The sequence below is a fragment of the Brassica napus genome, chromosome A2 (genome assembly GCF_020379485.1).
Source record: "Brassica napus cultivar Da-Ae chromosome A2, Da-Ae, whole genome shotgun sequence".
In the NCBI taxonomy this organism is placed as follows: Eukaryota; Viridiplantae; Streptophyta; class Magnoliopsida; order Brassicales; family Brassicaceae; genus Brassica; species Brassica napus.
The window spans coordinates 14,842,410-14,855,088 of record NC_063435.1 but is presented as its reverse complement, the minus strand read 5'-3'; positions in this window follow the sequence as shown (position 1 = coordinate 14,855,088).

The following is a 12,679-nucleotide window of genomic DNA, read 5'->3' as shown; positions in this document are numbered from 1 at the left end:
TATATACTTGTTCTGCGTGACTAAAACTCTTATCATTTTTGTGACCAGGGGACAAGAATTCATGCTTCAGTTGGTGAACAACTCATCAAAAAATTCGATGAGAAGCTACGCGAGGGAGATGCGATTGTCCTCCAGTTGTTCAAAGTGTACGATGCAACTGGTGAATACCGTACAACGCCACATCCTTACAAAATTGGCTTCTTTCCAACAACTTTTGTTGGAAAAGCTGATAATTTTCCAAGTGCAGTTCCCAAAAAGTATTTCGCGGACTTCTCTGATATTCTTGGTGGAAATCTGGATCATAGCTGTTTGGTTGGTGAGTTAGTTTCTTACGCAGTTAAAGACTCTTTCACTTTGTAGTTACTTGTTTATGATTTGACACTTATTTTTGTTATGTAGATGTGGTTGGCCAAATAGTTAACTTCGGGTCTCTGTAAAAACAAAATAATTAAAGGAAAAGACAACATGAGGCTCTTGGTTGAGCTGCGTGACGCAAAGTAAGACTTTGTTTTTAATCTTAGTTATACTTTGCTAGCTAAACGTCTATTAACTATATTTAACTTAAGTTTATATTATACAGTAATGTAAAGATGATGTGTACTCTGTGGGGTTGTTATGCTAAACAAGTATACGATTACAGTAGGAGTAACATGTCGACCATGATTATTTGTGTTATCAGATTTTGTTCTGTTAAAGAGTGGAAAGGTTTATAATATTGTTTCAATTTGTGTAAAATGATTGCGAGCATAACATATTAATAAGATCAATATACTTTGTAGGTGCTTACTCCATATCTAGCGGGTATAATTCAACCCATATTCTGCTCAACCCAACACTTGATTTTATTGAGGAGTTCAAATCAAGGTACGTGTCCTGCGTCTTACGTTCCAGACCTATGGAGGAGTTCAATACATATAGATGTTTATTTTAATTTGATCACCTCATTTTCACTGACGGGTTTTTAAATTATGTGTGATTATTTGTGATGGCAGTCTCCCTGATGATTCACTTGCTCTTACAAACAACGATAGTAACAAATGGTCTGTTGGTACTGCAACTTCTATTCGTGCCAGGTTTTTTGTTCTTAATGAGAGGCTAACCATCAGAGAGATCATTGACAGTACTCTGGTATATAGACTACACTCTTTGATCTCAATTTTTTTACACATTCGTATACTCCATGTGTTATCAATGCTTTTAACATATTGTTATTAACGAATAGGTTAGGCACTTTTGTCACTCTGGGGACTATATCAATAATTGATACTGAATGTGGCTGGCAATATTTAAGTTGCAAATACCACAACAAAAAAGTGATGCCTACAACCAATGTTGATGCTGATGGCCGGCCCTTGTTCTTCTGCAATACGTGTGACAAAGAACACAGTGATGTCATTTCCAGGATTGAGCGGGTTAGATATACAAATAGATGAGTTGGGTAAATCGTCATTGAAACAGTATGTGGCGTTTATTAATATTTTTGTACAGGTTCAAATTAATTGCCCATGTCAAGGACGATAACGGTGAGGCTAATTTTCTTTTGTTTGATGCTAATGCTCAACAAATTGTGCGTCATTCTGCTGCTGAACTCTATGACGAGGTACTTTTAATATAATTGTACATCAATTAACAGAATAAATTCGTTGATTGGACCTGAATGTTTATCGAGAAATGTTTGTTTATTATTAACAGAATAAATTCGTTGATAAAACCACAATTGTACATCAATTAAAACCACAATTGTACATCAATTAACAGAATAAATTCGTTGATAAAACCATAATTGTACATCAATTAATAGAATAAATTCGCCGACATCTACTTTATCGAGAAATATACTTCATAATTTATATTATTTATGGATAATATTTTGATTTTTATTATATTTTCTTTTAATATGTCTACATAAATGTTTGTTTATTATTTATGGAAAAATAATATTATTCACCTAAAATAAAAAATTACAATACATATACAATACAATTCTAATTAATGATAATATAAAATCTGTTACTTCTAAAACTATACACTGTTTATTCTATTTTTTGAATGAAAGTATCTTCGTAAACACACAAAATATTTTGTGACGTTGCAATTATACATACACATAATATCTGCCTCTTCATACTGATATTACTGTGTTCCCTCTCGTGAGGTGCGGACCGAGAGGAAACACAGGGTACGGACCAGTCATGTTCTTATGCCCGTACAGGGTGTGGACCAGTCACCTAGTCTATAATTACAAAAGCTGACGAAAAAAAATATCCTAGAACCGTAATACTGGAAAATGAAAAAAAAAATGATTATTGGAAAAGAAATCCTAGCTCCAGTGATTAGAAAGCCACTGGCGCGCAGCATCGAAAAAAGTCTGTAGCAGTTTATGTACAGAGAGTTTTTGTTCACTGTTTTAGAATAAAATAATATTCTGTAAAAGAAATGATTCTCTTCTTTGTTTCCTTATCGTACAGAACTTAAGTGAACCTTTAAATTTACTTCCACTCTTTAGAACTAATCAAAGCAATATATAAACTATTTATTAAAAAATATTAAATTAAATAAAAATAACTACAAAAAATAAAAACGCTAATTTTAACGACGCTAACTCTTCCAATTAAACCCTAAACCCTAAACCCTAAACCCAAGTCCTAGATCCTAAACCCAAACTGCCAACTTTAAACCCAAATAATATACCCTAAATCCAAAACCTTAACCATAAGTCCAAATGGTAAATTCTAAACCCAAACCGTAAATCGTAAACCCAAAACCTATAACCTAAAATCCAAACGGTAAATCCTAAACCCAAACGCTAAACTTAGATGCTATAGGGTTTAGGTTAAAGTTTACAGTTTGAGTTTAGGGTTTAAGACTTGGGTTTAGGGTATAAGGTATAGAATTTATGTTTATAGTCTATTTTGTAGGTTTAAGGTGTATAATTTGGGTTTAGGGTCTAGAATTAGGGTTTAGAGTATAAGATTTAGGTTTAGGTTTAGAATTTAGGGTATAAGATTTAGGATTTCGCTGGAAACGTTACTGTCGTTAAAATTAATATTTTTATTTTTTATAGCTATTTGTTATTCAATTTAATATTTTTAGTTAATAATTTATGTGTTAATTTGATTGGTCTTAAAGAGAGGTGAACCTAAGTTTTGTTCTTCCTTATCCTACAAAAATCTTTAACTCTCTTTAGTCTTTAGCACGCCGAATATCTTTCCTTGAATTAGTCAAGTGATATTGACGTAGGTGCTAGTCCTTCTATAGAAAGTATTGGAAAATCTCTTAAGTAATAAAATAATGGAACAATTCAATAACTATTAACAGAATAAACTGTATCAGATATCTTTTTAATAAATAACTATAAACGCTGAAATTTTAGTTTTTCAGATATTTTCCTAATAACTATAAAGATTTTATTAACAATAAGTATGAATATTATGTAGTTTTCGTACTTACAAGAACATGTATATCATTGACTATATATCTCATAATATATAATAAGTATTACTAATAAAAAGAAAATAAACAAGTTATTTTCTAATCTGTTATGTACATTTTAAATTTTAACTAGGTTGAACAAAAACACTCTATTTAATATAGTATTTTTTGCATTTTAAGTTTATTCATTTTTTGACATATCAAATATGTTTGTTAAAAATAAATTAAACATGTTTTCTTTTATAATTTTTATATACTAACTTGACTATGGAATTTTCAACTAACGGTTTTTTAAAACATGAAAACGTAATTAGTAAAAACTATATAAATCAAATAAAATTAGACGAGAAAGAAGAAGAAAAAAAAGAGAAAAAAAAAAACAAAACTGTTTAAAGATTTTGATCGATTAAAAATAAATAATGTAATATTAAATAAAATATGCTGTATATTCTAACCAGATTGTTTTTGTTTTTTTTTTTAACTTATTCTAGCCATATTGTTGCTATGGTCATATATTAAATTATATTTTTGATGGTTATAGAATACTAATTCTCAAATATTCTTTCTTCTTCTTTTTGAGCTGCTCTAATGAAACTATTCTCCATTCTACTTATATACAAACAAACTATAGTGGTATTTTTCTAACTTTGATTCCCCTTAATTGGACATATTCTGTTGTCGATGGTTTCTAGCTGTTATTAAAAATTAAAAATATAGTAGTAAAGGTTACTTTGTAACCATAAGAAACCGACAAAATTGACTCGGATTTATACCATTTAACCAGAAGGGTGTTAATAGCCCTTCGGAGTTCGAACCGAACAGGCCGAATAGAACCAGAATTTTTGGTTTTTAGTTCGCTTTTGGTTTTGAGTTTTGTTTGGTTCGGAAAGCTACAATTCGGTTTACGGTTTTGTTTGGTTTAACAATACGAAAAGTTAACCGAATTATTACTTTTTTAAGGAAAAAAATTATACCAAAACTATACCGGTTTATACCAAAATTATACCAATGTTAACCAATAATCAATTAAATTTACCAAGGTAATCGAATACCCAGTTTTAACCAATTTAAACCGAATTTTCAAAAAAATTAAAGAAAAGACAAAATTTGGTTGTTTTTCGTTTTGAGATTAAAAACCAAAATTTACCAGTAACCGAAACAAAATGTTATTCGGTTAATTTTGAAATGATTTATAAACATTTCGGTTAGCCAAAAACCAAAAATTCGGTTTCAAAAACCGAAATCGCTGGACTACTGTTAACACTGATTAGTTCTTTTATTAACAAACCATAGTTCTGTAGTGAATTCTAAAATTCACGCTATTGGTCATATATTGGTTGCGATCCAACATGTTTTCGTATTAGCTATTGCATGTTGTTCTAACTCAAAAGTATGAATTCACAAGATTATATGATCTCAATAAAGAACTCACTTTATTAATGCTTAAGAAACTAACTCAAAACTTAAGTTCACACACACAATCTCTAAAACTCATAAGTTATGCTATACATTCGCATCTCCTTATATAGAAATTATATTTCCTACTCATTAGGAAAGCACACTTTCCTTTTTCTAACTTAATTAGGTTTTTGTAACTTAGCCTCCAAGTTAACTTTAAGCTTATTGCCAACATTCGCCCCTTTAATCTTAAAGTTATCTTCTTCTATTTCTTGAACTCCAACCGACTCTTGCATTTCTTTAAACTTAATTCGACCAAGTGCCTTGGTTAGGATATATGCATATATGCCTTTTGCTCGGTTCCTGGAACATGATGAACTTCTATTTGTTCGTTCTCAACACACTCTCGTATGAAGTGATACCTTTTATGTATGTGTTTGCTGCGTCCGTGAAACACTGAATTCTTAGTAAGAGCTATCGCGGATTTGTTGTCGATGTAGATGATTGTCTTCTCAATAGGCTTCTCGATTATCTTTTCAAGTAGCTCTTGTAACCAGATTGCTTGTTTGGCTGCTTCCATAGCTGCGATAAACTCTGCTTCACATGATGATAGAGCTACTGTTTCTTTCTTCTGTGAACACAATGAGATAGGACATTCATTCAAGTAAAATATATGGCCAGTAGTGCTTCTTCTATCATCTTCATCAATATTGTGTCCACTGTTGCTATATCCTATGAGTTGCCTTCGGTCACTTCGCTTGTATATGAGTCCATACACAGTGGTACCCTTTAGATACCGAAGGACTTGTTTCAAGGCTGCAGCATGCGATGTCTTAGGTTCATGCATATACCGACTGAGTAAACCAACACAGAATGAAAGGTCTGGACGTGTATGGATCATGTATCGAAGGCAGCCAATCATGCACCTGTTTTCAGTTGCATCAACGCTCTGTTCCTCTGGTGCCTTGGATAGTTTCAAACCAAAATCCATTGGTGCATGTACTTGATTGCAGTCGTCCATTCCTCCTTCACTTAAGATCTTCTTTGTGTAGTTCTCTTGATTCAATGTGATACCCTCACTGCTCTGTCGTACTTCAATGCCTATATAGTACGTTAATAAACCTAAGTCACTCATCTCAAAGATCTCAGACATCTTCCACTTAAAATCACAAATTGACCTTAACTTCGATCCTGTGATGAGAAGGTCATCAACTACACTGCAACCCGTAACATGCTCTCTTTCTCTCGCTTGCGGTATAAGGAAGGCTCTTTTGAGCACTTCACAAATCCCAAATCTTCAAGAACTCGATTTAACTTCTCATTCCAGGCTTGGAGTTTCAAACCATATAACGCTTTGTGTAGTTTATATACCTTGTGTTTCGCTTCCATTCACTTTGAAACCCTCCGGTTGAGCCACATAGACATCTTTTTTTAGATCGCCGTGAAGGAACGCAGTTTTGTCATCCAAGTGATGGGCTTCCCAGTCGTGTGATGCTGCTAAAGCGATGATGAATCTGATGGTTTCAATACGAGCAACCGGAGCAAAAACTTCTTTAAAATCAATGCCATGTCTTTGAGTATATCCCTTTGCAACAAGTCTTGATTTGTATTTGTTTATGCTCCCATCTGAATATATTTTGATCTTGAATATCCACTTCAAACCTATAGCTTTGGGGCCTTTCGGTAAGTCGACTAGTGTCCACGTTTTATTTTTCTAAATGAATGCAATCTCATCTCTGCACGCGTCTCGCCATACCTTTTCTTCGACTGCATCCTTAAAGCTCCATGGTTCTTCGTCAATTATCAACAAGAGGCGTTCTCCCTCTATCTCTGCTAAATATATATAGTCATTGAGATAAGCCGGTGCTTTGCTGACCCTAGTTGATCTTCTCAGAGGTATGTCTTCTATTTCTTCTTCTTCACAGATCATTGTCGACTGATGATGTTTGATTGCTGTTCGATTCATCTTCAGTTTCATCTTCTATCTCTCTTATACCTTGGTCTCCATACTCTCCCAATGTAAGTTTGAACATCCATGGTTCCTGTTCGCGTTCATCAGGCATACAACCCCACATCCAGCTCTTGTTTTCATCGAATACTACGTCTCTGCTCACTACTATTTTTCTCATAGTTGGATCAAACATCATGTATGCCTTCGATACGGGCTTAGTTCCTAGATGCAAGAGTGTTCTTGTTCTATCATCAAGCTTCTTCAGATTAGGCATATGAGTTTTTCTAAAGCCAATGCATCCAAAAACTTGTAAGTGCTTTATATTAGGCTTTCTTCCTTTAAAGACCTCGTATGGCGTTTGATCACTAAGAGTTCTCGTCGCAACTCTGTTTATAATGTAGGTAGCATGTCTCGCAGCTTCTCCCCATAGGTAATTAGTATCTTCATGTGCTTTAATATGAACCTAGTCATCTCCATTAGAGTTTGGTTTCGTCTCTCTACCACCCCGTTTTGTTGAGGCATATATGGAGCTGTCATGTGTCTTTGTATTCCTGATATCTCGCAGAAATCTTTGAACTCGTTTGAAGTAAACTCACCTCCCCTATCGGTTCTTAGTCTTTTGATTGTCATATTTGTTTCATCCTCCACCATTGCTTTGAACCGCTTGAACTTTTCAAACGCCTGCCCTTTTCCTTTCAACAGAACCAACCACATGTAGCGTGAATGATCATCGATCAGTGCAAATATATAGCGATTCTTTGACGCATTGGGAGGTGTAATGCGTCCGCAAAGATCTCCGTGAATGAGTTTAAGTACTTGTGATGCTCCGTATTGAGTTGCTTTCGGAAACCCTTGCCTTACTTGTTTCCCAAGCAAACAAGACTCGCATGTTTCCTTCTCTACATTAATGTGTGGCATTCCCTCGACCAGTTATTTTCTTATCATAGCTTTCTTGGAATCCATTCCAATATGCCCAAGTCGTGCATGCCATCGTGTGAACTCGCTCTCTTGCTGCACTTGAAAGCACTTTGCATCGACAGTATTCATAGTTACCTTGTAGAGTCGGTTTCTAGCTCTGCTCGCTTTTGTGATGAGGTTCCCGTCTATGTCGTGTAGGGTGAGGTAGTTATCTTTCATTCTTGCTTCACATCCAGCTTCAGTGGCTTGTCCATGACTGATTATGTTATTCCTCAGCTCCGGAATGTAGTAGACAACGGTGAGAACACGTTTACTTCCGTTTTCACTCACAAAATCGATTGATCCCTTCCCTTTAATATCAATTCTCAAGTCGTCTCCAAAATGTACTTTTCCCTTTATGGTTTCATCGATCTTAGTGAAGTACTGTCGATATCCTGTCATATGATTACTCGCGCCATTGTTGAGATACCATATCTTATCACTATCCTTGCTTGACTCAAACTCTTGCGGTTTTATTTTATTCTCGTTCAGGGATATAACTTTATGCTTCTTGTGTGTCGTCCTTCTCCTCTCTGGTTTCATAAGCTTCTTGCAGTTTAAGTAACCTGTCCGGGCAATTTGCAGCAAAGTGGCCGTCCTTGTCACATCTAAAACAAGTGATTATCGAAAAATAAATGTGACTGTAATCTCGATACGAACGTCCTCGTCCCCGTCCTCTGTTCCAAGAACGTCCCCCTCGACCTCTGTTCCTATTGTCTCCATTGTAGTCCCAATACGGCTGAGCTTGAGAAGCTTCCATGTTTGCATACATAAGTTTGTTTTGATTGTCTTGGTTCTCTTCCTCATCCTCGCATACTCGTTCTTCATAAGCTTTCAAACGTCCAATGATGTCTTCGAAGCTTGTAGTTTTAAGATCTAGGACCTTTTCTAGAGACGCAACTATATGTATATATTTTTTTCGGGGAATACACTGAAGAAATTTCTTCACCAACTTGGTTCTTCAATATTTTCTCCTAACGCCGCAGATTTTGACGCAATCTCTGATAATCTTCCAACAAAATTTTTAATCGAGTTTGTATCTTTCATCTTAAGTCACTCAAACTCGGCCATTAGGATTTGTAATCGAGCTTCTTTTACTCGATCAGCTCCCATGTGTCTAGCTTTAATGACTTCCCATACCTTTTTCACATTACTCCTTAATGCTTAATAAAATAACTCAAAACTTAAGCTCACAAATACAATCTCTAAAACTCATAAGTTATGCTACATATTAGCATCTCTTTATATAGAGATTCTATTTTCTAAACTCATTAGGAAAACACACTTTCCTTTTTCTAATTTAATTAGGTTTCTTGTAACTTAGCCTCCAAGTTAAGTTTAAGCTTATTGCCAACACTGAGACGTTTGCACAGTCTAAAATTCACTACACGTATGTACAAGTTCTGTAGCTTAAGCCTTGAAATGGAGGATTCTACGTTACTTTCTTAAACAATTTTCATATGTTTTAGGGAATGTCTTTGGATCTGTTGTGTTCTGCTTTTAAAAGTAATTTCAATTAGAACTGTAACATTCACAAACACATGTGCAAATATTAGAACATAGGTATAATTACTCAAACTTTAGGTTTTAACTAGAAAAAAATAAATATCCTGGGATGGTCGGTCTGTATCAAGCAAAATATTATGTGCAGATAAAAAAAAATAACCTGTTGTTTATCTATATTTTCATTAATGTAATGTAGCCATGTCATACTTTATTAATTCTTGAAATATCATATGCATTAAATTTCTATAAAGTAATATTGTTAGGACTTTTGATAATTATTAATTTACAAAGTTATTAATTTGCATAAAATTTCAATTTTAGATTAATTTATATATTTTGAAGAATGTTTTATAGATGTAAAAATAAGAAAACACTGGATTTTCTGATATATATATATATATATATATATATATATATTGATTAGAGTTTACTTATAGAAAATGTATGTTATACTTATTCGATTATTTGGTGTATAGAAAATATATTTCATACATGCAAAAGAATTCTTAGGTTTAAAATGACAAAACAACACTAATTTATCTAGAACGTTTAGAAAAAATTAAAGATAGACTTCAATGTGAATAAAAAACAAACTATATATTATACGTTTTATATATATATAAACTTTATATACATTAATTATTAATATATAATTTTATTTATTATGTTATCAAATTGTGGTATGTTTACACTGTTTCAATTCAAAAATTGACAAATTTTATTAATTTAATTTATTTATTAATTTATACTTAAAGAGTATCTAACATACATAAAAGATTGCACCTAGCTTTTGTTTCTTATGATGTATGTATGAAAAATGATGTGTTTATCATGAACTTAAGAATTGTTGTGTCGGATTTTACTTTTATATAAAAATTATAACCAAAACAATATAAAGAAAATTGTGGCTATATCAGATGCATAAGGTAAAATCACAACAATTTTATGTTGATTTTTTACTTTACTCACTGCAACATTCAACCATCCATCTCACTTGCGGCTCGCACTGCTTAATGCATTGTGTGTCTGCTATAAGTCGAAGAACATTGCCATTTCTTATAACTCCGCCAGAAGATTGTTGGGAACTAACCCAAATCTAGCGAGCCAGGCCAAGTTGACCACACAAGTTGTGGAAGCAACTAAACTAACATGACCGATGAAAAACCAAGCTTACCTCTTCTGAAACCCCTTTGTGATATGCCAGATATGCGTAAGACAAAATAATGTGTACTGTCTTTACTGCACCACCCGATTTGTTCCAAGCCATGAAGGAAAATCTGCGCTTTCTGTGATATTGCAGGTTTGCTTGCTTACAAATGGGGATCAATTCCCATTTGTAACTAGGTGAGTTTTATGTGGTTTTCTACGTCAATGGATGAAGTTACTTTTAAGTACATGAAAATTATTAAAGAGGCAATTGCAAAAATTAAATGTTATCAGGTATACAGACGCGATAGTATAGAAAAGTTAACAGACAACTTTATAATTTACTTGGCTCTACACACGTAGAAGTTCCACGAAGGACCGCTGTTAAGGATTCTCTTTAAACATACGATTAAATATTAAACCAGTGTGTGTTTCTTTTTGCTTTTTATTTTAATTGTAACGTAGAAAATTTAAAATGTCCAAAACTGTTAAGTTCCGATCAATGACTCTAAAAGTCAGTGTATGAGAAATTACGTAAGAAATCATATAAATTCTTACTTGAACAGCACTCATATAAAAAGTTCATTCTAAACCAAGAAAACTTTGTAAGGTTACTACTCCTACGAAACTCATCCCTAACTTCAACCTTAAAACCAACCATTCAACACAAACAAAACATGTAGCATCAAAACAAAAGATCTATTAACCTGATGACTTCCATAATTTATCTCTTAAGCTCTAATATCATGGTCAGTCAATCATAACCCATTACCAACATCACCTTTCTACAGCCCAAAACTATTCACACAAATTTTATACAAAAAACCCACAACCAATCCTTTTGAATCCAAAATATACAAACCACAAATAATGCACAGAAAATGGGATGAAATTTATTTAAAAGGAGACAACATGAAGACCATTTGAAACTCTTAAAACATATCAATGCCCCAACTTTTTAATATAGAAAAAATTATCATAAACAAGTAAAATATATCTTAACACATATAACCCTCTTTATCTAAAACTTTCTAAATTACTGTCATACACATCAACTGCAAATGCAACCTTAAAACATAAACCACAAAATTATATAAAAAATAATAAATTAGATTTCAAATAAAATATATCCCGTCCTAGACCCTATTATATATATATATATATATATATATTCTTGTATGGTAAAAAAAATATATTGGCTATGACTGATAAAATATCAAAGGAAAGTGGTCGAGTAAAAAGTTTAAAAGAAAAAGGTTTTCGTGCCCACCATTCAAGAGTAAATATTTCTTTCTTATCATATGATTTTTTTGCCATTTTGCCATTTTGCCATTTTACTTACCAATCCAAACGATTGAGTAACGTTGTGCATGTAACATAATTTTTAACAATCACTATTTAACTAACATAAATAAATTAAATTATTTTTCAGAGTGGAACTAAACTTTTTTACTTGCATTTCATTTATCCACTAACGTTTTTCATATTTGTTCTTCCAATGAACGACATGTTTTTCTTTTATATATTAAATACAGAAACACAATCATCATAAGTGAAACAATTTGAATAGAGGTTTTTAGAGCATCTCCAAAAAGAAACTCTATTTTGAAGTTTTCAAAACTCCATATTTGAAGTTTAAAAGTGTTTTTCTCTAAAAGCAAAACTTCAAACTCGACTTCAAAACTATTTGTATTTTATAATATGGTCCTTATATATTTCATAACTAATTTGAATTCATCAAACTTTTATAAATAACTAGCACATATATAAACATATTACAATAATATTAATTAATAAAATTTTATATTATATCATATTAAAATATTCCTAAAATACTAACTTTTATCGATGATATTAATACTCATGAATATATTCGATATGAACAAAAAATATTGTATGAAAAATACATCAACAACAACAACCATCCTCAGTAACACAAAACAAATTGGACAATATTTGGAAATTTTGAAGGTTTCAGATCAAACTTACCTGACTATTAGTGTTGTTGTAATATTTAAATTTGTGTAATAGTTATGTCTTCATGAAATTTTTTAAAAGCTTTTTTCATTAGTTTCTTTTGTATATTTTTTTTGTTTAAATCTACATTTAAAATAGTTTAAATCTTATTTTAAAGTTTATTTAATTTATGTGTAAAACTTAAATTTTGCAAACAAAATTTAATATATTTATGATATATAATTTTTTAAGGATTAAAACAATAAACGATAAAATACTTATGAATTATAAATATGATGTATAATTGTAGGGACCAGAATGCAAATAAAAATA